The sequence below is a fragment of the Lagopus leucura genome, unplaced genomic scaffold, assembly GCF_019238085.1.
Source record: "Lagopus leucura isolate 7727_CA_CO unplaced genomic scaffold, USGS_WTPT01 Super-Scaffold_650, whole genome shotgun sequence".
In the NCBI taxonomy this organism is placed as follows: domain Eukaryota; kingdom Metazoa; phylum Chordata; class Aves; order Galliformes; family Phasianidae; genus Lagopus; species Lagopus leucura.
The window spans coordinates 363,199-387,775 of NW_024962253.1; the positions used below are offsets into that span (position 1 = coordinate 363,199).

The window sequence follows — 24,577 nt, forward strand, 5'->3', positions numbered from 1 at the left end:
TGCGAAATGGCCACCTGATTTAATAGCAACGTGCAGTACCCTTTGTGCTATTAAACACTCTGCTTTGATCAGATTCATATAGAAATTGGAAAATAGCTGTTGTATTATAGAGAGAGAAAGGGAGAGAGAATTACTGTTTCATTTGAAAGAGATCCGATATTTTACCTGTCCAAGACTTCTAGCTTGGCAGTGTGCAGAAGCCCTCACACCAGCTGAACTCGTTTCCTGTCCTACCGCTGTGCTGTCAATTTTTGTTCTGTGCATGCTAATAGGAGTGCAAGAAACTGTTTCTCAATAGAGAAGCCTAAGAGGAAAGCTCTTCTCTTGCTTTAGTACTTTTTATCTATCGCAGAGGAACATTTGTCAGAGGTAAAAGAGGAACTATTTGTCAAAGCAAAAGGAAAAACTGTGGGCAAATATTGCCTGAGAGGTAGGTTCTGAGGAAGAGGTGCCATGTAACTGCAGAGGTCTCTCCTATCTGCTTTGTGCAATTGCTTCCTAGAGCAAAAAAGTACAAAGCAGAGAAATGCCAACCTCACAGAGCTTCCCAGAACCACCAGCCCTTTAGAAGTAGCCAGGTTGACTGACATTTCTTATGCAAACAGGTCGCTTAACTCTTCCCAAGGCTGTTCCACAGATGCTGCAGCCCAGGCAGAGAGCATGTGTCTCATGCCTTCCTGCTACATGAAGAACAGGGAAAAGCAAGCAAGCAGACTGGCTCACTGCCCCTCTGGACACACATGTCCAGATTTCAGGGCTGTGACAGCAGCATAAAAGTCCTGTTGTGAGCACCTTTTTTTTGCCACCAGCCTCCTTGGAGAAGTGTGCAGATAATTAGCATTTCAAAACTATCCTCCTAGGTTTGTCCAGGAGTCTCACTGCTGTCACTCCTCTTTCTGCCCTTCTGCCCCTTTTTTCAAAGAATTTTGGGGGAAAAAACAAAAGTCCAAAGCTTTTAAATGCAAAAATAAGAGAAGCTCTTCTATTTCATTAAATGTCCACACACTGCATAGCACTCTGTTGCTGACTGTTGCATTTTCACATGAGATTTGCGTATCTGTGTCAACAATACAGGCTGCCTGCCAGCTGTGGGGCAGCTTCCTTAATACCAGAGCAAGCTGCAGGTGAAGATAAGTCACAGAAGATGTAGCACTACAGCCTCAAAGCTGTTGTATTTATGGACAGTACCTCCTTTTTATTGAGGCTGCTGAACCTCACCGTGTATCCCAGATGGTAGTTCCAAGATCATAAGTTTTGAGGAAATAATAAAAATAGAGAACGCCCACAAAATCTTCCCCAGGAGCTCCTTGAGTAACATATGTTTGAACAGGATGAGTTTCCCTTGGGGACTCTTTCTCTGAACTGTTTGCTGCATCTCTGAATAAAATACATTGCTGAAAAGCAAGTACAAAAGCTTTGTGAATTCAAAGCTGTGGCTAACTATCTGAGATTCCTTCTTTTTCTTGAGCTGAGCATTGTTGTCATTGTTGTGGGGAGGTATGTTGTGAGACTGTTGTGCTTTAACTAGGCAAAAGAAACACATGACAGAAAAACTGCACCAGTTTTGTGGAGCCCTTATCACTTATCTGCAACCAGAACACTCACCATTCTAGAGCTCTTTGAGCCTCACAGTAGCTGAGGATAAAGATAAATTATATATAAAAAATAAAATGATAGGAAGTGGAAAACACTGCTCTGTCAACTTTCTTTTCTATTGTAAAACAAATTTAAAGGGCAAACTAAACCCCACTTTTGCTCTTTGCTAATGGAAGTCCAAATCAGCTGGTTACATAAAACTGTTATTTGAAATCAGCAAAAGATGAAGAGAGATAACCTGGCATGGATATGTCTGCTTAAACATTAGATAAGGGATCTGCAAGGATTCTGCCACAGTTAAGGTTTGCCCTGGCAGAAAGCTACAAAGGAGAAGGACTGAGTCGTTCCCCCCTTGCTTCCCTTTTTTCTCATCTCACAGAATCCCAGCATAGCTCAGTTTGGCAGAACCTTTGTATCCATCTAGCCTCCAGTTTTCTACAAGGAAATTTTCCACTATGCTGTGATAATATTTCCTGTCCCTATTGGTGTTGTTTCTCATGTCTGAGCATGGAAATTGCACAGCCCTCTCTGACATCCACTGTTATATGCTAATAAGTTCTCAAGACAGAGATGCCCAGTGGAAGCTTAAGTCGAGGTCTAGACCAATACCCGCAATTGCCAATTAGCAGCTGGGGGTCTAAGACTTGCCAGAAGGCAGAGCTGGATCTCTAATATCTACAAATAAAAGGCCACCAAGAGACAACCGACATGAAATGACATTTGCACAGTTCAAAGCATTTTTGTGCAATACCAGTCCTGCTTTTTGTCCCTCTATGCTTCTTGCCATGTGCATAAAGCCAAAATCTCAAGTGCATGGACTCAGCTGAGACCCTACAACCTTTTCCTTAGGATCCCAGCATGCTGGCCAAGTTCCAGTTGGATAATTAGATCATGATTAGACAATTGCTTTCATATGTCATTTCTCTTCCCTGGAGAACCTGGCTCTAAATTGTTTGATGCTTTCAAAGCTTCTAGTCATTAGCAAGGCTGTTTCCCTTGCCCATGGGAGAGTGAATGCTGGTAGAGCTTGGAGAATGGCTCCACTGTACATGGAGTAAAATTTCCTAATGTGTAGGATAGACATTGACTATAGTTGTCAAAATTCCTCTGGCCATTTGGGGAGATGTTGCTCTGTTTTTAAAGTGGAGGTGTGAGCATTACAATCCCAAACAGAGAATATGAACCCAAAGTCATTGTTACGCTTAGTGGGTAGGAAAGAAACAGACTGGAAGCGCCCTTTCAATGTGGTAGGGATCATTTTGTGGTTTGCAGATTGAAATTCTTAATGGCACTTATTGCAAGTTGTTTGCTTCCAGATGCTGTTTGCTTTCATGTTCAGAGTTATATGCATTAACATGGAAAATTCTGCCTGGAAAAATGTTGAGTACTGGCAACTGTGCAAGTGCAATTTGAAGAAGTAATTACACAAAATGTTTTGCTAATATATCTTTACATGCTGGCTTGTGTTTTTTTTATTTTTTTGCAAAGAGCAAAGGTGAGGGTTTTTTGCCTTTTAGTTTATTATCCTTATATGCTTAGCCGCTGAACTGTTGTATAGTATAATCATACTAATTAATCAATGCTTGGTTGAAACATCACAGTAGCCTTTAGATGCTGTGTATGATAGTTGTGATGTAGCATTCTAGGTGGGGAGGCATGTTGTAAGACTGTTGTGCTTTAACTAGGCAAAGGAAACACATGACAGAAAAACTGCACCAGTTTTGTGGAGCCCTTATCACTTATCAACATCAAAGGAAACCAGGATCTACACAGCAGGTGGAATTAGCCTAAAATAACAGAAGCATCAAGACATTCCCCTTCCTTTTCCTTATCTGTGTGTGCAGAGACTTCTTCAGTTGTCCTTGCATTCCGCTGCAATTTTTGGGACACCACTTGCATGTTGTCTTCCAAGGAGATGAGCCAACTGCGGGAGGTGAATCAGCAGGCTAAACAACAAGACTGTCGTGTTGGAGGCGACCACGGAAGGTCTAGCAATCTATCACCAGCGATGCGACACTGAAGACCACCAAATAAGGCTATATCTGTTGGGCAATCATTGGGAGCGGATAGGAGAATGATTTTGTAAAAGTAATGACTATGTAATACTTGTGAAAATATAATCCGTTCACAAACACAATTGGGGGAGCATAGGCAGCATTTCTGGAGAGAGATCCCAATGTTCTCCCAGAGCTGCCAATAAGATTACCTACTTAAAGGGAATAAAACTTTTGCTTGTAATTTTCTTTGCATCGATTTGTTCATTTTATGTACAGAAAAAGTCAGCATCTGAAACACTGAAAATTTTATGTAAACAATATTTTTTTTTCCCGTGTTTTGATCTTTGGCTGCTGGCTGTTTATACTCCATTTGTATACACATACAGACAAAACTGCTGATTGCTTACAAAGATTCCTGGTTAAGAGAGTTCTCTTTCCATCACAGGTTCTTTTATTCCACCATCTGCGTGTTTCCCCACCTGGCAATTTCTCTCTGGCCAGCAGCTCTCACCCAGACACCTATCACCTTTTGCTCCCAACTGGTGAGAAGAGTGCTATCTTCTGCACTGAGAAGCGCTTAGAAAACATTCATTGGCAGACACATCTGCAGGCTAGGTACAGCCTGCAGCACCCACAGCAATCTTTACTGACAGCAAAAAAAGTCAGACTTTCTGGCACTGGGGCTCTGTGTGCAAAGCAGAAATAACATAGAAGGAAAGCATTCCTGTTTGTACGCACCCTTCTGTAATGCCGAGGTTTCCCCAGAAGATAGCAAGAAGCCCAAGCGCTGCTTCTGTGTACAGATACCTGCTACAACAGCATCCAACAGCAGTGAAGTATCATCTTTCACTGCAGATGCTGAGAGCCCCATGGCCAGGTCAAACATAACTTGTTTCTTGGAGAATGACAGAATCTAAAGCTAATCGAAAAGCTGCACAGTTTGGGTACTTTCTAGGGCAAGTTCCTCCCTGTGGCCTCGTATATTTAGTGCTGGCCAGGTGAGTATGTACAGACTGAAGACTGTAACTTCAGGAACTTCAGGCTGCAGGAACTTTCAGTCCAATGTGAAATTTGAATATAAATGCCAAGGGAATTTATAGAGTATAATATATATATATATACATAAAAGGGGCTGGTGCAGGCTCCTGACTAGGACTAATGGATCAGCAGCATTCCATGTGTCCCCATTAGAGAAGAGCCACCTGAAGAAAGGAAAGGGAGTGCATCAGTATGGCATCAGTCCAGCACTGTGGCCACACGCAGGTGCTTTAGACACGGAAAAATCCTTGGATGAGCAAGATACCACTAAGGAAATGCAACTGAATTATCCCATGGGAGGGTTTCTACAGCTCTTATGGTTATGATTCTCACAGAAAAGTATCTGCAGAAGGTGAGTGGCCAGGTTGGCGGGTGGGTGGACGGATGGATGGACAGATGGATGGGTGGGTGGGTGGATGATGGATAGAAAAGGGAGCCTGCCATTCCTGCTCATGGCCATATCAATGAACACACCTGCAGGAAGTCGCAGACACAGTCACCTCCTTCCTGTGTGGGAATACAGGAAAAACTGTTCAGAGCAGAAGCTGTGGAGCAAGATAAACAGCATGAGAACCAAGAACACCTCTAGAAGAAGAAAGAACGTCTCACGGCTCTGACTGGATAAGCGCCTGTGTGAACGGTTGAAGTGTTTTGTAGAATGCTCTGTTGGCATGTAAGGGTGGATGGGAAAGTTGCAGGGGTGGATGGGAAAGCTAGACAAAGAAAACTTGTGAAGGTATATAACTGATGTGAGAACTTGTAATAAACGATTTGGGTCATTTGCATCTGAGTCTGTGCATCAGACACTGCATTCCTGCACCGGAAAGGCCACCGCATTCCCATACAGTGATCCCTGAGAGGTGAGAACAAAGAACTGGAGATGCTGGACCCCAGCATCGTTAGGGACCTTGTAAAAACACTTATCTCCATATCTTTGCTGGAGAGCACAGCTAGGCAGGGTTGGACACTCGTGAACACTTGTAACCGTGAATCCCAGGACCACCACAGCAGGTTGGTTGCAGCCCCCGAATGTCCCTGCTCCCCTGGAGGGCAGGGAAGAGCTCACAGCACCCTAAAGCTCTGTTATTTCCTTCGGTTCCTCTTTCCTCCCAAGGGCTCCGAGCTTCCCTCCTGGTTTCCCATCGAAATAAGCTGGGCTGGACTGCCATCTGGTGCCAGCCGGTGGCATCTGCTTCCCAGCGTGGCACCAGGAGTTCCTGGGAGGTACGTGGTTTACTGGTCAAGGTTTTGGAGCTTGCAGGGACGGCATCTGTGAGCAGAGCCCAGCAGCTGCTCCATGTTAGATTAGCAGGGTCAGTGCAGAAGGGGAGCAGGAAGCGCTCCAGGCGCGGAGCAGAACCTTCCTGCAGCCATGTTGAGAGAGGTCCATGTTGGAGCAGGCTGCCCCCCTGCAGCCTTTGTGCTGCCATGTGTAGCAGATTTCCATGTGCAACCGTGAAGGAACCCACAGTGCAGCAGGGTCAGAGAGTGCCATGAAGAAGCGACACAAAGCATTACGGACTGACTGCAGCCTACATTCCCTGTTCCAGGATGACTTTAAGGGGATGTTTACTATGTGCTATCTTGGCTTGCATGCACAGCACAGCCGGGACGTCACAGCACTGCTCCAGGCAGCCTTGGCATGCAACAGCCCCAGCACAGCTCACACCAGCCAGCTGTTTGCAACAGATGCTATCTGGGCTGGTAAATGGAGCTTATCAACTCTTTTTTTTTTGCAGGTAGGAAGGAAATGTTTCTGCAGGGATAAAACTATGAGAGAAGCTGAGGTGTGGGACATCAAGAGAGGGACAGATTTGTGCATCCAGCGCTGTTCCAGGGGAGTCCTGCAGCAGCTGCACCCTACCCTGCTAATCCCTGCACTGTCTCTGTTCACAGCCCCAGTTTCCCAGCTCCAGGCTGGACCTGAGATGATGCTCTTCTGCAGCTTTAGGTTCAGTGGTATTCAAGGATGGAGTAAGATCTTTCTTTCTTTTGCCAAAAAGGAGATAAATGTGCTAGGAAAATGTTGCTCGCACAGTTCATTTTCCATCAGCCTGAACAGCATGAAGACAGAAGGCTCTGGACTACACAGTGGGTGTGTAGGACAGTCCAGCCAAGATTGCAGTGTGCTCCACAGTCTTCATACTGGTACAGAGCCTGGCATTATGATGTTGCAAGACAAAGGCTTCCTCTCTGACCTGATGGTGGAAGTTTGAGCCTTCAGCTTAGTCGTTGTGACAATATAGTGGTCAGAGTCAATGGTTTGCCCAGGCTTCAGGAAATTCAAAAGGATTTCTCCTTTCAATTTCTCAAAAGACAGAGCTCATCATTACCCATAGAGAGCTGTGTCTTGAACTTTATCTTTGATGTGGAATTCATGTGTCACCACTTTATGCACTGCCAATTTGACTCTGGCTTATAGTGGTGACACCACATCTTGCCACCCGTACTGACATGATCCAGGACAGGCATAGCACATCAGATCTGCTGTGGCTTCCAAGCACTGCAAACCCTCAGGGATGGAGATGTCCCTCTGAGTACATGTTTGGGCTTTTCTACTGTGTACCCTGAACATACCAAACTGCAGTGCGCGCCCATCTGCCAAAATGCCCTCAGAGAAGAGCTTCAGGATGAACCTCTTGAGCATTACCCATGGCTACAATCCACTTTTTTGTGTTAGCTACAGACAGGTAGCGAGGTGTGGTGGCTGAAGTGCTAGGTAAGGACCTGCCTTCAGTCTGATAGCCTGGAAGGTCAGTTTGCCTACCCATGCCTGTGTTCCCTGCACGGCCCTATAATGGATGTGGTGCTGCCCTCCTCTGCAAGGTGTTGAAAGCTGGTTGATAGAAGGGGCACGGTATTGTAGATTTGGGGTTCCTGTGGGGTTCTGGACCAGCCCAGCCTGACCCTACCACCGTAGCTCATCAGAAACACCTTTATGATAGTGCTGGACTCTGTATCCCATTGAGCATTTTCAGTTTGGCTGCTCTACCCACCTACACTGACAAAACAAGTGTGTGTGTGAGGAGGTCACCTTTCCACGATGACAACTACAACCACAGCAGTCCTGCCGGTGTCAGCCCAGCTGCCTGGCAAACCGGCCAAGCCAGAGCAGCCCAGCCCAGCCCAGCCCTGCGGTACAGCCGTCAGGGCAGCTTGGCAGGTGCTCACCCAGCCATGAACTCACCACACCGGCGCCTTGCCATCACAGCTTTAGAGGGAAACCCTGAAGGCAGTAGGGCTCCATGCAGGACAGCCTGGAACACCTCATCTTCCTGGGGAAACACCCTGCTGGAAGTAGAGAGGTGGCCAGGGATGATGCCATGCCGTGGGTGGAAAACGCTTCTTGTGCATGGAGTGGCTCTTCCAACTTCCACATCTCCTCTGAGCCCTTCTCCGAAGTCCTGTGTCCATACACTGACAAACAGCTGTGATGCAGTTTGTGAGCAGGGAAATAGGATGAAAATGAATGTGTCCAATGTAAATACAAAGGCGCCCTCCAAGCCTGCAAGCATGAGTTCTCGTGTTCTGCTCTTTTGTCCTGCTTTTGGATGTGGAGTTGTGTTCTACAAACCAGGGGAGGTTGCCAAGAGACTGTACTTGACAGGGACATCTCTCGCAAACGCTAAGCATTCCTAAATGGGAGGTAAATAACGTGGGATACAACTAATCCTCCACTGCCCACGTAGCACACAGAGATGCATTATTCCTGCAGAGGACAAAGGAGCCCACATCTCTCAGCTGCTGAGGGGCCAAACCAACACATCAGTCGGGTTCTCCAGGCTGATAATGCCTCATTAACCATTTGTTAACACCGAGCTTCTTTCAGCTGCTTCCAGCTGTGAGCACAGGGCTGAGGATGGAAGGCCACTCCCAATCTACCAGGCCCTTCTTCCCTGTAAACAGCACCTGTGTGCAGTAAGGAGATGTGCTCCTGCGAACACACTGCCGTGGTGGGTACTCACTGTGTAAAACACCCTAAATGGCCCTGAGTCTGCTGCGTTTAGGGCAGTATTGTGGCTGTGCGGTTAGGCCTGGTGGGCCTGCCCATAGGGAGAGGAACACCCATGGGGTTGTGACTAGGAGATGTCATGTTGGTGGGGCTGTGAGGGCCATGTCTTTGGGGCGGGATAAGCAGTGTCCTTGGGAGTCTGGGGGCTGTGGGGCTGCGGGCTGTGAGGCTGGAGGCTGAGAGTACGGGACTGGGCTGTGTTGATGGAGTAGGATGCACTGTGTCTGTGGAGGTGAGGTCTGTAAGGCCGGGAGTTTGTGGGAAGAGTACTGGGTGTATTCAGCTGCCATGCTGATTCAGTTGCCATGGTGGGGCTGGGACGCATCGTGTCTGTGGGGCTGCAGACCGAGCGTGTGGGACTGAAAGGGCAGCGTTCACGGCGCTGGGACACACTGTGTCTGTGGGGCTGGGGGTCTGTGAAGCAGGAGATCTGATGGGCCGGAGGTTTGCGGGGCTGGAACACACTGTGACTGGGTGACTGGCCCTGAGCACACCGTGCTGTCGGGGCAGCGGCCGGGGTGAAGGGTCACGGCGATGGCAGCCCCTCACGGGAGCTGAGTCAAGCTCCGCCCCTTCCGTCGGCGGCCAATGAGGAGCCGTGTGGCGTGAGCCCGCCCCTTCCCCGCTGTCATCACACACCCGCACGTGGAGGGGGCGGGAAGAGGGCGGGGCTCCAGAGCTGAGCGTCAGCTTCTCTCCATTCTCTCATTGGTCGCCGGACCCCACCGGTCCGCTACCCCCGCGCCGAGCCCCGCCCCGGCCACCAATCAGCGAGGGGAGGCGGGCCGAGGGGCGCGTCCCCGCGGACACCCGGAAGGAGCGGCCGGAGCCTCGCAGCAGTCAGGGCCGCGGCGGCGGCGGCGGCGGCAGCGGCGGCGGAGGGGGCGCTGGTGGGTCCGACGGGGCGGTGCGGCGCGCGGTGCGCGGCGGAGCCGGGCCGAGCCGAGCCGAGCCGAGCACTGGGGGTGGGGAGCGATGCCCGATGCCGAATGGGTTAATGCGCCCCGTCGGTTCCAGAAGGTTCGGTGGTGGCTGCAGTGGAACGGCCCTCGGTAACCACCCACCTTGCGGCCGTGCCTGCGGGGGTCCGTGGCACCGGCGCTGCGGGGCCCGGTAGGGTGGACGCGGCTCGCTCCGGTAAAACGCGTCCCTCGGCGTGGGGCGGATGCGAGCGGCCGCCGGGGAGCCCTGCTGCCCTCTGGTGCCCGGGAGGGCGCGTGGGGACGGAGACCTCGGCAGCCCGGTGAGGCCCCAAGGTTACCGAGCGCTGCAGGTGGAACGGGAGGAAATGTCCCCACGTTTGTCCGGCTGCTCGCGGCTCAGCCCTTTGGAAGGGCGTTAGGACCCGCGGGGCTCGGGCCGCCCCTCAGACTCGCTGCCGGCTGTCTGACAGCGCTGGTGACTGCCTTCTCCGGGCAAGGCCCGACAGGGCTGCGCCTCCCGGCACGGCACGCAGTTCCCCGCCACCGCAGCGCCGTCCAGCGGCTCCGAGCGGGTCGGGGGGTGGGCGGGCAGGAGCCTGGCTTGGGGTCACGCTGCGGTGGCATCGCGGCTTCAGTGTCCTCTGGCTCCCGGCCGAGGCTCGCGGCTCTTCGCTGCCCGCTCTGAGCCTATACGATGGAGACGCTTCCTGCAGGAGGGGAAGCTGCTGTCTTTTCCCCGTGCCGGGTCTTGGGGGCACTTTCTGGCACAGCTCACCTTGTCAGCAGGCTGGGCCAGGGAGCTCCCTGCACTCTGTCCTTCCTCAGGATGGCTTTAATCTTACCCGTGGGATTGCTTCTTTGCCCTGGTAGCCTCATCAGTGCTGATCTCGATACCCTAGCTGTGCGTGCTCCCTGCAGTATGTGCTGAGCTTTCCATTCTGCATTCTCCTGGCGCTTCCAGGTCTTCTCCATTCCTGAGTACGGGGAGAGGGGAGGGAGTTCTCTACCCAGGTTCAGCTGGCCTAGAAAGAGAGGGCAGCTCATAAGTTTTGCTGTCCTCATCCTCTCTGTCTGGTACTGGCCTTCAGCCTCAGCCTTGCTATGCTGCTAGCAGAGGGCATGGACACCTGACCTGTTCTTTTCAGGCTTAATGACTGTTCCTGAGTCTATGGGCAGTATGAGGGGGTAGTTGCTGATTTGACTCCTGAAAGTCAGTGTCCCAAGGCTGACAGTGACACAGGCTGTTCAGAGAACCTGTGGGTGCCTTATCCCTGGAGGCATTCAAGACCAGGTTGGATGAGACTATGGGCAGCCTGATCTGGTGTGGGCAACCAGCCCACAGCAGGGGGTTGGCCTTGGGGCCCCTTCTAAACCAAACTATTCTGTGATTCTAAGTCTCCCAACACATCCCCAGTCCTGTGCCTGCCTTTGTTGTTCTGGGCTGCTTGATTTCTCCTCATGCTAGTTTGGTAGTATTGTCATGCAGTGTGGATTTCCACAACATCTGGGGGCTCAGAGTACTCTCTGGATACAGAAGGAGAAGATGTGTCAACTTACATGTGTGACAAAAGATGAGAAAGGAAAAGGTTAAGCTGTATTGGTTTAGCATTCTCATGAAGGCTGTCATTGTAACTGTGATTAAGTTATTGAAGCCTTCTATGGCTGGAGGCCTTAACGAGTTGAATCTGAAACTGGACAGGTGTGAAGGGCAATGCGGGTGAAATCCCAAAGGGACCCATTTGTATGTTAACAGATGGCTCACAGCAGGTGTCGTTGTGGGTGATTTGGCAGTGGAAGTCTTCTGTGGAGTATTCTGATTGCTGTCCAACTGGCGTTGCACCCAGCAACCCTTCCAGTGGTGTGGGTCCTTGTAATGCAGCTGCACATTTCCCATCCATCATGTTTGCAGCATCTGGCCCCTCTGCTCCCCAGAGCCATCTTTTCTAACCAGCTCTTCTCCTTTGTTTTTCCATTTCTCTGTTTTGAGCAAGCAAGTCAAATGGCTATAGGCCCCAGAAAACCTGGTTTCACAAACTTTGCGGTTTGCAGTTTTCTTTGACTCGTAAGTTTCCTTGAAAATCTTTGTCCCTCACAAACCTCACTGAGCAGTGCAGTGTCCTGGCAGCACCTCTCCTCGGGTGCTGGTGCAGATTGACATGCTAATAGTATAGGCATGGGTACCATCAAGCAGAATTTTTCTGGGTGGCTTTGTGGTCATTTAACAGATTGGTGCTCCAGGAATCCAATGTGGGGGTGCCTCTCTGTGTCTGAGAGCTGACTCCCCCACCCCATTGCTGGCAGGGCATTGCCAGTGCAGCCACTTGGCAGCAGTTGTTGAGGTTGGAGGTACAGAGTGGTACCCAGGGCTGAAGAGAAGGGCTGCTCTTTGCCCGCTTCTGCTGATCGTCCTTGTGGCTCAGGGAACTCCAGATTTCATTTGGAGTAGGCTGGTCCCATCAAGCTAGGTTTTCAAGGACCTAGCTCTCACTCTTGCACAGCATTGTCTCTGTAGCCTATACTTGCATGGGGAGGAGCCTTAAACTTAAACAGCGTCTTTGTGGCAGTTCTGGCTGGCCTCATGAAGGCTTCTGTTAAGTGGTTGTTGCTTTCCCCCTTTGCTGTAGCCTGGGAAACGCTGCAGCATTTGATTGCGTGAGTTTGAGTTGCCAAGGGCCCCAACTTCCCCAGCAGCAGTGTTTGGTCCTTTTCTGCCTCAGCTCTGCTGTGAGATCTGGTGGGCAGAGTACAGAGAGCCTCACAAAGCTAACAGCTAACAAAATGCCAGCGCACCCACAGAGGTGGAGCAAAGTACAACTGTGGAGGTAGAAAGGAGTAAAGCCAAGGCTTCCCACTGCACTTGGGATAAGGGCATGACAGCAGCAGTGGCCTCTGGAAGCCAGCTCATGCTCTCTGAGGGAACCAAGCTGGACTCACGTGGGTGATTAGGGTGACAATGGCAGGGGCCTGGTTGTAGGGGCAGCCGTAGGAAGGGTGAAAGAGCATACAGAATCATCACAGTACTGGGTTGCTCAGGGTTTCTCAGCTCTGTGCCGTGCTGTCAAACTTCTTGGTTTAGAATGTGAGTGGTTGCTTACCAGACAGTGTTGGTAAAGTTGTCTTGTACAGGCAAATTGTTTCTCTGCTGAGTCTAACACGTATCTCTGCACGTTACCTTTGTCTCTCCAGGTGACCCAACACAGCCAGAGCAAGCATCCCCAAAACCACGCTGCTGAGAGCTGCTGTTCTGTTCTGCTTCAGCCCTACACTCAGGTTAGCACCTGTTCAATTGGTATTGTTTTTTTTCCTCCTTCAGGATTCTTTGAGGAGACCTAGGACCACAGTGCCTCCCTCCTGCCTCTCCTCCATCCCTCTATGCAACAGGTGTCACTAGACTGGGAGAGCCAGGGTGCCTGTCACCTGTGCTGCTAAGACTGTTGACCCCTGCGCAACATTGCAAGCTCGAGGGCAATGTATTTTAAGCCCTTGGGAACTTGCTGTCTGTGCTGCTCACTGAACTTGTACTTCTCTCTGCCAGCAGCATTGAGCAGGAGGATTTCCCAACTGCTACTCTCTGCTGCTTGCTGTCCTTCACCTCAAAAAGTTGTGCCTTGGGAGAACTGCAGTACACAGCCTCTCTGCCCAGAGCTCAGGTGCAATTTGGCCAAAAGAGATTTCGTAGGGAAGCCACTGCTTAGCACATGTGACTGCCTGGGCTGTACAGCTCTTCCTCTAAGTGCCTGCCAAGGGAAGTTGGGGCCTGGCCAAGACAAGTGGAGACTGGGCTTCAGGCCATCTTTTCTTTCCCATTCCCTTCAGCCAGATGCTGAAGTGGGACTCACAAGCAGTAAGGCAGGGGTAGATTCACCTGGAACTTAACAGCAGGGGAGGAATGAGTCCTTCATTCATGCCAGCTCTGCATGAGCATTGCAGATTACCTGTCACACAGACTGGCAGCCGCAGAGCAGCCCTTTTATCTAGCTGAGTTATGGTGGTCACTAGTGCTTGCTCCTTGCTGTAATCCTACATCTTTCCTAGTGATGGAGATGTATTATATGGCTGCAACCAATGAATAGGTGTGTTTTGCTGGAGCTTCCTGAAGATCCAGGCACAAAACTCTCTCAGTGCTTGCCTGCTTTGTGACCAGGGATGTTTTAATATGGGGATCTCCATATTGAATCTACTTTTTTCCCTTCTCTGATAACTAGAGAGAGAGCTTTATGCCTCCCCAAATGATAAACCTCTTATTAGTATGTAAGACAACAGCTTCTCTCACTACCTGGTCATGGCATGAGCCTCTTTTTTTCTGGTTTGGCTATCACCTAAACCAAGTTATATCCTGGAGGTTATATCTGGGCTGGTTTAATCTTCTTAGAGTCATAGAACCATTAAATTTGGAAAAGACCACCAAAGTCATCTAGTCCAGCTGCCAGTCCATCCCCACCATGCCCACTAACCCATGTCCCTCAGTACCACGTGTCCATGTTTCTTGGAAACCTCCTGAATGGTGACTCCACCACTTTCCTTGGCAGCCTATGTCAATGTGTTACCACTCTTTCTGAGAATATACGTCTCTTAATATCCAACCTGAGCATCCCCTGAAACTAGTTCAGTTCAGTGCAGCTGGCAGTAACCTAGTATAGCTTGACAACCTTTGATTAGATTTGCAGTGTTTCCATCAGGAATGGGATATGATGCCCTGCTGGAAAACTCAAAAACATAGTAAACCAGAGGTTATATGTTCAGCAGAAGGTGGCTGGCCTGGCGTTGCTCCCTCAGCGTGCTCTTAGACATTCAGGCTCTCATTGCTCCATGGTTCTCTTGTAACTGGAAACTCAAGGAAATGCTCCTCACCCTTGGGATGGGACCCAAGTATTTGCACTGGAGTTATGCAAGGAATCCTCTCTACCCTACCATCTCTACTGTAAGTAGGTTGGGTATTCAGAGATCTGAATATTGGGAGCATTGGGACAGCTGGATCCTTGTTCAGTTCTCACTGCTCTCGAGAGAAGATCATCTGCTGGGGCTAATTTTAGCCTCCAGACATTGCAGATGTCCCTCTCGGCCCCTGTTTGTGTAAAGTCCTGCTACACGAGAGTCCTGTGTCCTAGACTGTAAAGGTTTTGCAGATGCATAATGCCTTGAGGTTTCAGAAGAACTTTGAATTCATCACTTACCTGAAGTTCTTAATCAAATTCTTTTCTTTCCACATCAGATATAGCTGCGGCCTGTATTTACTTTGGTCCTCGTACCAAGCATCCTTAGGACCTTTGCATTGTCTCGCTGCCATCCACCATCTTTCCAGCATTCACCTGCCAAAAATTTAGCTTCCCTCTTGTCTGTGGTAGTCTGTTTCTACTGCCTTGGGTAGATGCATCCAGCATCAATTGAAATCTTTAGTACCTTTGGGTGTGGATGTTGACCCAAGCCAATGAGAGCAGGGCTCTGTCCTTCTCTGTGTGGCCAGCTGGCTGCACAGCATCTGCTGTTGACTTCCTTCAGCCCGGCTTGGTGTAAGGTGAGGCCTCCTGCCCTCTCCATTGTGTATATGCACAAGAATTTGGAGCATCTCTGGACTTTGTGGTTCCTATTGCTCAGACAATTTGTTGTTACCTGAGTGCTGTGCAAGGATGCATCTGCAGTTCTGGCCCATCTTTATTTTTAGCCTGTGTGAGACGCATCTGATGGTTTCAGAAGGAAGTTGCATGTTTTGAGCTCCATGACTCATCCTGTATAAGAACCAAGGCTTCTGCCCTAACCCTCAAGTGATGTAATCAGCTATGGTGGGCCCTGTTCACCCTGGGGATGAGCAGAGAAGGAGCAGCAGAGAGGAGAAAAGCAGAGCTTTTGAGGGTGCTGTTTTATCCATTCTGCTAAGTCATTAAATTAATTCACCTAAGCATATTGGCAGGTATCACACCTCCGTGTAGCTTAGAAGGGTCCTTTGTCTTTTCTTGTATCTCCCAGCCGTCAGAGGAGAAGGAGCAAGGAGCTGTGCTCACATGCTAGGCTGAATAACCATATAATACCACAAAGCAACAGCAGACAACAGTTTTTTAGGACAGAAAGCAAATCAGGATCTTGTGTCCAGTCTAAGCCACAGCAAGGTTAAGTGTAGCAGCACAGAACTGCCTCCTTCAGTGGAAGTGTGCTGGGACTGGAAAGCATGGATTTGCCATTCTCATGTGTCTACTAGGCTTCTGCAAAAAGAGCCCGGGTCCTTTCTTTCCATACAGCCTTGTGCTGCCACAAGGTAGGCAGAGCTGTGTGTGGCTTTTTGAGGTGCGGTTAGCCATTCTGTGTCAGAGACAAGGGCTCCATGTCCCACAGGGAGGAAGCCTGCAGTGCAATGACACGTGTCACCCAGCTGGGATGACATACATGGGCCCAGTGCGGGCGTCCCATGGGTAGTGGGACAATAGCTTACGGGGGTGGCCTTCTACCTCTGCCCCCCTTTCCTTCCCTGGGGAGACGCGTCGCTTCTGGAGGTTTGTCAGATGCCATACTGAGGTCTCACGTGTGGGATGGTGGAAGCGCACAGCAAGGCTTAGAGGAGCAGAGACAAAGGAGGGAGGTAGTGAGCTGTGCTGGGGGGATTGCCATGGCAACCCATGCTTTCAGCAGCCCATGCTGTGGCCGTGCATCCTGATGCAGGCCTCAGCACCCCCAGTCCTCTGAGGCACCTACAGCTGCCTTGTAGCACCTGCTACAGCGGGCCTTGGGAGGGGACCAGCGTGCTTTGTCCTCTCCTTCTCCCTTCAGTGGTTGTTCCAGCTCCAGCCTGGAGTTGCAGAGCAGGCCCGGCCAGCAGGAAACGAGTCACCTGAGCTTCCCACTGAGTCACAGAGGGCAGCGTCATCCTGCTGCCTTTGCTCATCCTCAGTTAATCGATGGGCCCAGCTGTACCTGCATCTTCCGAGGGAGCCTGGCCTGCTGTGCGCCGTCCATCTTGCGCAGCCGGTTTGCCTTGCTGCGGGGTAGCTGCACTCCAGTGGGGAGCAAGCTCTCTGATGAGCCCTGTGATACGGTGTGAGGCCCCTGGGCAGGTAAGGGGAGCACTGAGCACTTCTGAAGCTGCTTTTGGACAGGCTGCTTGCCAGACACCGATTGGTGGTACTGAAGGAAGCATGAAACACCATCACCACTCGCTGTGTGAGCTGTCCTCTGTCACGTGCCTGAAGCCTTGGGTGTGGGCCATGGGGACGGGACTCTGGCAGCAGGCACAGCTTGCCCATCCTGACATGGATCATGGTGCGAGCTTAAGCTTCTCTCGTTACACCTCCCAAAGGTCAGGCTGGCACTGTAACACAGTGCTCGGTCCCCAGTCCAGCAAGAGGCATGCCCTATCTCCAGAGGATGCTCTGAGCTGTTGCTAGTCAGACGTAGGGGTTGTTATGAGGTTGTGTGTGCTGCTGTGCGCGCTGTGGCCAGGATTTGCACAGCTGGATGGGGAGGATGGCTGTCCGTGAGCCACCCAAACAGCCCTGTGTTCTCAGATATCATAGTCCTTGCCTGAGCTTTCAGCTCTGAACGAGGGTGCAAAGCCTCAGAAATTCCACTGAAATCTGTGTCACTGTGTGCAGTGCACCATAACGTCTGTGTCGGGTTTTGGATGATTTTACAACTTGTATGGGCTTTCCTGCCTTGTACAGTGCTACAGTTCCAGCCATCTTTAAACTCCTAGACAGGCTGGACTTCGTAAAATATGCCTTGGGCTTCAGACCATGGTGTTCCCAAGGGAAAGCCAACAAGCGAAGCTGGAATCCGAAAGTGGCCTGCTGCAAATATCTGCATGCTTCCTCCCTTGGGCTCCCAAGAAGGCTCCCTTCCTTCAGAAAAGGGAACAGTTCACTCTGTGCTGGCAGCTAAAGCTTCCTTCCCACCTGATGCTAAGGGCAATTTCAGATCCACAGCCTGAGCATTGCTCTTAATGTATGTGACCTTCAGCGCTTAGTGTGAGAGTTGGCATCACAGTATTTTAGGGGCAGGAATGATTGGCAGAGAGTGGTCAAAATCCACTGAGCCAAGCAGCGGTTCGTTCTGTCCCTATTTTTCACAGCCTGTTTTTTTGTGATCATTCCACCAGACGGAGGCTCCAGGATGTGCTATGAAATGCCACGGAGTGATAGCAGAGCCTGATGGGGAGGGCTCTGCAATGTATGCATGTTGGGGCATGGATTGCCAGTTTCTAGGGCAGAGAGTGTTATTTTCCATTTATTCAGCACCTTGCATGCCGAGATCCTTGTCTAAGGTTCTTCAGATTCTGGGCACTGTGACCTGATGAGTTAGAACTGTGTCAACTTGGAAGTGCTACTCCCTCTTTTTCTGTCTTTCCTTCTCATGCTGTATGTTTTTAAGCACAGCACAAAGCACCAGAAAAGCCCCAGGGCATGGGGTCACGCACTTGGTTCCTGGTCTGGGGAGGAGTTAAATGTAAAGCACTGAAATAAGCACTTAGGGAGAAGCAGCCAAGAGAGATTTCCTCCTGGCTGAGCTGTGTTGTTGAGGTTCGGAAAGTTCCGTGTGCGATATGTGCCATCACCTGCAGGTAGTCAGATGGGGACACGAAGCTGAGCGGTGTCACTGAGAAAATGGCCAGTGTCCTTTTGGATATTGACAGCAAGCTTAATGCTGCCACTGCTGAAAGAGTGCTAGGAGTGTCAGCAGGGGCATGAATGGTTCTTGGTTTCAGGAGGAAAATCTGTCACAGTGGGCATTCTAGCTGCATTCCCTAAGTTGTGAGAAGATAGTCCAGCTCAGTAGATAGCCCAGTAGACAGTGGCAGGCCTGAGCTTTGCTCTCAGTTCATCTTCTAGAAGCCAGCAATGCTCAAAAGTCATAGAATCATAGAATGGTTTGGGTTGGAAGGGAACTTTAAGATTACTTAGTTCCAACCCCCTGCTATAGGCAGGGACATCGTCACTAGACCAGGTTGCCCACAGCACCATCCAGCCTGGCCTTGAGTGCTTCCAGGGACAGTACACTCACAACTTCTCTGGGCAACCTGTTCCAGTGTCTCACCACCGTCACAGTAAAGAATTTCTTTCTAATATCTAGTCTAAGTATACCTTCTGCCAGTTTAAAGCCATTTCCCCTCGTCCTGTGGCTACCTGCCCTTATAAAAAGTCCCTCCCCATCTTTCCTATAGGCCCCTTAAAGTACCCAAAGATCACTACAAGGTCCCCCCAGATCCTCCTCTTCTGCAGGTTGAAGAGCTCCAGCTCTCTCAGCCTGTCCCCATAGGAATGGTACTTAAGCCCTTTGATTGCAACCCATCTCTGGACCTGTTTGTGTTGGGCGACCCAGAACTGGTTTCAGTACTCCAGGTCAGGACTCATGAGGGCAGAGCAGAGGGGCAGAATCTCCTCCTTTGACCTGCTGATCATGCTTCTGTACATGCAACCGAGGATATGGTTGGCTTTCTAAATACTAGCAGATTTTGAGGAACTAGAACATTCTCAGGCTTGTTGTCTCAAGTTGGTCTGCTAGCCTTTTCCTGAGGCTGGCAGCCTGCAATCTAAAGGTATTTGCAGTGGTTTGTTCTGACTGTGTGATAAATCTTGTTAGAGAGAAAATGAAAAGTGTGACATCAAGCTGACAGCACTCCTCTGGCTGTTGTGCCTGTTTCCTGCAACTGCAGGGCTGCTTCATGGCTTGGATTTGTGGAGGAAACAGACTTCAGATTGAAAGTAGCCCTCCCTCTTTCTCCTGTGCAGCTCTTCCTGCAGCTCAGTATTACAGATTTATTACAGATTATGGCCCTCTAATTCTGGATCTCTACAAAATTTCTGTATCTGGGTATCTGAACAGGATTCAGTGGTGCTTCCGATACAAGAAGCCTGTCATTTAGCAGGGCCAGGGAGCAAGGAGGAGCAGTTCTACCAGGAAATGCCTGTGCTCACTGCTTGGGAAGGGAAAGGCATCTCGCTCTTGAAAGCTTCCTTACAGTAGAGCTCCAAATGTTGCCAGTGGAGCTGTACCAGCAGTGGTAAGAACGCTGCCCTCCAGAGCCTGGGGACGGTGTGATGGAAGCAGTGTCATGGAGAAAAAGAGTCAAATTCTGTTCATAAGTGAACCTCTGAGAGGAGCAACAGAAGGAAAAGGCATCACTTGCAATTCTTGTAAGGAAAGAGCGGAAAATTTCCTTTGGAGTGAGGCTGTCTGAAACTTGATATGTCTCAGATGTGTGTTAAGAGAGAAATGAAAAGACTGTGCTATAAAGTGATAGGGGATAATGAATTTAATCTAATATGTTGTGTCCTGGGAAACTGAGCTGGGGCAAGGGTATTGGCAGTAATGTGATGTTTTGTGTGACAACAGCAGCGGATATCATGTGAAGACGTTTCCTGGGAAGGGATGGTAGGATCTGCTCTCTGGAGTGCCCAGGAGATTGAAGTGCAGTGACCTGGGGATAGGAGCCCGAGGCAAGATGCCAGGAGAGCTGTGTCAGTGCAGTGCACTATAATTACACGTCTTCTGCAGCATGAGCTTTGCTTTCCCACTCAGCGGCCTCACTGAGCTGGAAACAGTGTTGGGCAGAGGTGGCAGGAGGGCAGATCCCCCTCATGCCAGGTTGTGCCAAATGACTTTCTTCTTACTGTATGTTTGGCAGAAAGCAACTGCTCCACCCACTGACGGTGGTGCAGTGACACCTGATGGGTGTCACTGCAATTTCATTGCCCCCTCCTGCACAAGCATACTGTCATCAGGCTGATGTCTACCCTACTTCTCCCACCCCATCCCAATGCCCAGCCCTGTAGGAACATGCCATGGTTGCCCTGTAGCAGAGAGGCTCTCACCCTGGACTTCCCAGGGGTGTGGTTTCACGCTGTCCTCACCCCACTTGCTGGCACTGGGTGCTGCCTGGCTGCTCCCTTCCCCGGGGCAGGGACCATGCCTCAATTTCCCCATGACGTAGGAAGCAGGGAGGTGCAGAACCTGACCAGTAAGGGGAGGAGGGGAGGTTGCAGCAGCTGGTAGGAAATGACACTTTGGGGTGCTGCAATGTGGCCCTGCCCCATCCTGTCTGCAGAGGTGTTGTTTTGGGGTGCAGTAGCGCAAGCCTGCCCTGTGTGTTACAGAGTTGGCACTTTGGGTGCTGCAAAGCTGCCCTGTCCCACTCTGCCTTCTCTTGTGGCAGGGATCCTGCTTGGCTAGGGGAAAGTGTCTACATCTCCCGTCCCCTCTGCACACCCACTGGCAATCCCATGACCATGCCTTTTTCCAGTATCTGATTTGTGGGCTACTACTCCAGCACAGGTCTAAGCTTATCTGCACAGACAGGGGTCAGGAGTGCTTAGCAGTCGTTCTGTGACACCCCTTGCTGCCTGTGCTTTGTACCTGGGGGCAGCAACAGAGAGGACCCTGCAGGGGGGACAAGGGGATACTCCATCCTGCTTCCTTCCTCACCCCTGCTCCTTGCATGTCTGAATCTGACTGCTTAGAGCACATTTTGTAATAATCCAGAGGGTAAGCACCATAAAGGGTTTTGAACCCATCTACATTTTTCTGCAGAGTTCTCACTTGCATTGCTTGGCAGTAGTTTCCATGGAGGATGAGGATGATTGAAGATGGCTTTTTTTTTTTTTTTTTTTTTTTTTTCTTCCCCTCACTGCATCCTGCAAGCTGCCAGCAGATTGTCAGCACTCTTCTATTGTGGAATCTGTGAAGGATATTGTAACTGGCCTTGCTTCTGTGCAGCACTTAGAGTTTGAGGGAGTGCCCCAAGGGTTAAACCATGGTGGTGGGGTAAGGTTTGTGGCAGGAACAAAGAGCTCTTTTAAGGTTGGGATAAGAATAGAGGGAGTGGATTGAACTTCTCCCAGTGTGTTGAAGTAGAAACGTGGGTGAAACCCCTTTACTGGGAGGCAGCAGCGCTCTTGGGAGTGGAGCAGAGAGAAAGAGATGGTGGAATTCAGTGAGAGTGAGTGCATGAGAAGCTTTACAGCCAGACGAAAGCTCAGCTGTGTGCTGAAACAAATGAGTACAGAATGCAAGGCTGGGAGCCATGAGGCCTGAGTCAGATGCTCAGTTCTCACCTTCTCTCCATGCATTTTGCAGTGGCTCCTCTTTGTTATTTTCCCCATATTTCACTCCACAGTGTGAAAGTGATCAAGCTGTGCCATTCCTGTCCCTGCTCTCAAGGTTGTTAGTGAATGTGTGGAGTATCCTGCACTGGAGAAGTGCTTTGCTGGCCAGGGAGCAGCATGTGGGGTTTTTGGGTACACCTAGTCAGAGTGAAACCGTGGAACTGATCAGGGCAAAAGTAGCAGGCTCTTCATCCTGGAGGAACAAGGGAGCTGCTTAAATTGCAAGAATCCTGGTGTGAAGTTGGTTGGAAAAAGGAAAAAAGAACCTGCTAGAAGGGGAATGGCTTTTAATCCAGGGGGAAGTGGTGAGGCTGCATTGTTTGCTCTGGATACCCCATGGGGCACAGCAACAGAAGGGTCAGCAAAAGAAACCAGGGAAGGGATGGCGGAATCCCCCATTTCTCTTCCTGCAGCGAGGTAGAAGGAGGACACATCTCATTTCTATCCTGAGGCTTGACTGGTGTGAGCCAGCCCACCCAGGATGTGTGCAGGGCTGCAGGGTGTGCTGAGTCAACAGAAGCATCTCCTTGCAGAGGGAGATTTGATCTGGGCTGCAAAGACAATAGGGGTTTGCAGCTTGCAGGAAGGGTGAGCGCCAGCTGCAGGCCACACGGTGGGCTTTCCAATTTTAGTAAACTCAGATTTGTGTTACTGACCAGAAGAGGAAGCTCAGTCCTTACGTTTCACAGGTTTGATTAGCAGGCACTCAGCCATTTAGCTCCATTCCTCACCATGGGCATGCCCCCTGATCTAAGCTTTAATTTAAAGAAATTCTACATCTGGTCCTTATACTGGATTATACGACCTTGGATTTGATTTTTTTGAACAAAGGGCTGATGCTTCATTGTGTTCTGTCTAGGAGATAGAAAGTGGTCCCTGGGAATGCTCCATGACTGCTGGTGTCAGCTCCAGCTATTTCATTTCCCTGGGCACTGGCAGAGGGGTGATGGTGGGATGGGAACAGACTCTGTCACAGGCTCTGTCTTCTCTGGCAGCTCCATGGGGTCACTACAGCCCCCAGAGCAGTCAGCTGCTCTATTTTTTCAAGCACAGCGATGGGAAATGTGAGGAACACCGAGCTACTCTGAGGAGACCCTAGAAGAGAAAAGCCTGATATTGAGGCTCCTGGAAATGATAGTATCTGTTCACCTCAATGGATGTCAGACTAACAAGTTGTGTGCACCAACTCTGTGTACTTATTGCTGCTCAGCAAAGCTGCTTAGCATCAGCATCCAAAAAGCCTGAACTCTTCTGTAGTTGCTCCAAATCCTCATTCTCACACTGCCCTTTGGCATTTTGTTTGGCAGAAGCATATTGCTGACTTAAAGTCGAGTGAATAAATATCCCTGCTGACGGTTCGCACCTTGGTGCCCTGAAGTGTGCTGTTACAAGGCAGCAAGGTCCTGTGACCCCTTGGAGGGTTGCTCTGCTGGTCTTCAGCCACATAGGCTGCAGACGCAGTGCAGGCAGTTGCAGGAGATTGCTTAGTGTGGGAAGGGTGTCAGGGTGAGAGCAGCTTCCCAGGTGCCCAAAGGCAAAGTTCTCCTTGCTCTCCTGGCTGCCCAGGGCTTGTTGGGAAGCCCATCTTTTCAGAGGCTGATTTAAGTGTGTGCATTTAAATCAGCTGCGCCTATCCTGCTTATGGCTGCAGTTTTGTTCAGGTACTTGCCTGGCACTGTCACGTTGGTGACACTGTGACCATAGCGGTGATGGCATGCAATGAACCCTGCAGATCTGTGACCCTGCTGCCCTTGAAGGACCATGGGGGTGAAGCATCCTGATGGATGTGTGCAGGAGAAGCTACATAACCCTATGTGGCTCACATCTTGATTTTGTTTGTCCTGAGAAGGCTGAAAGGCTTTGTGAGTACATGGTGAGGCCATACATGTAAAAACCTAAGAGAACCAAGAGATCTGATGTAAACCCCTGCGCTTTGGCAGAAAAATGTTCGTTGTCCTTGTTAAATATGTGATATCTCAATGCAGTGTATTGTCCTTCCCTGGCCAGAGAATTAAAGAATGGATCATAGAATTGGTTTGGGTTGGAAGGGACCTTTAAGATCACCTAGTTCCAACCCCCAGCTATAGGCAGGGTCACCTCCTGGTAGATCAGGTTGCTCACAGCCCCATCAGCCTGGCCTTGAATGCCTCCAGGTAAGGGAAGATGGCTTAGCCTGGTCCTAATTCCCAGATGGAAGGTCCCCCAACATATCTGGGTCTGTGTGGCCCCTCTGGATACGTGATGTTCAGCCATTATTGCAGCACCAGCAAAGCCTGTCCTGCTGCAGCGAGAGGAGCGGCCTAGGCACATGCTCCTTGACGCTAATGGATGGGCTGTGCTCTGCGGAGCTGCTTACTGAGCCTGGTGTTCCAGCACAGCAAACAGCAGTGATGGGTGGTCTGCCTTCTGTCACCTCTCGAGGAGAGATCAGCTTGGAGGAGGCCTTGGAAAGAGATGGTGCTGAAGGATGGTTGGGGGAAAGGATGTGGAACAAAGCCTGTTTGTTTGAGCTTCTGCTGTTGAAGGAATTGCCAGTCTGGGAAATGGTCTCAAGGTGGATAGGTGTACATGAAGTTATGCATCATGTGCATGGCTTCCACCATTTGGATTGGGGAGCTGACCAAACCTGTGCACGCTGCAAGGACTGTGCAGTGTTGGTTGATGCTGAATGGCTGTAGCCATGCTACAAGAAAACCCCAGCTCTCAACAGGTTCATGCCTGAATTGTGAAGGTACGCAGCATGGGAATGTGTGTTGGGCTGTATCCAGGGGCATGTCCATGCCAGGCAGCACTGGGTCACAGTCCTGCAACCAGAGATGGGTCCAGCTGCTGGAGGGCTGATAAAGCTACTGGATTTGCTTGGAAGGCAGCCGCAGAGCCTAGAGGAAAGCCATCTCCAGCCTTGCTCCTCATCTCAGTTCATGG

The 24,577-nt window shown here is 50.3% G+C and overlaps 1 protein-coding gene across 2 annotated transcripts in view; it reads left to right on the forward strand.

Moving 5' to 3' along the window:
• Positions 1 to 9,509: 9,509 nt before the first annotated feature.
• FAM214B (family with sequence similarity 214 member B) overlaps positions 9,510 to 24,577 on the forward strand; it is a 33,125-nt gene continuing 18,057 nt past the window's right edge. Inside the window, exons 1-2 of one of the 2 annotated variants that reach the window (XM_042862408.1) lie at positions 9,510 to 9,533; positions 12,753 to 12,836. The gene's annotated coding sequence lies outside the window, so the exon portion shown is untranslated. Of the gene's footprint in view, positions 9,534 to 11,613; positions 11,629 to 12,752; positions 12,837 to 24,577 lie in introns of those variants that run through there. The other variant, XM_042862409.1, reaches the window with a different exon arrangement.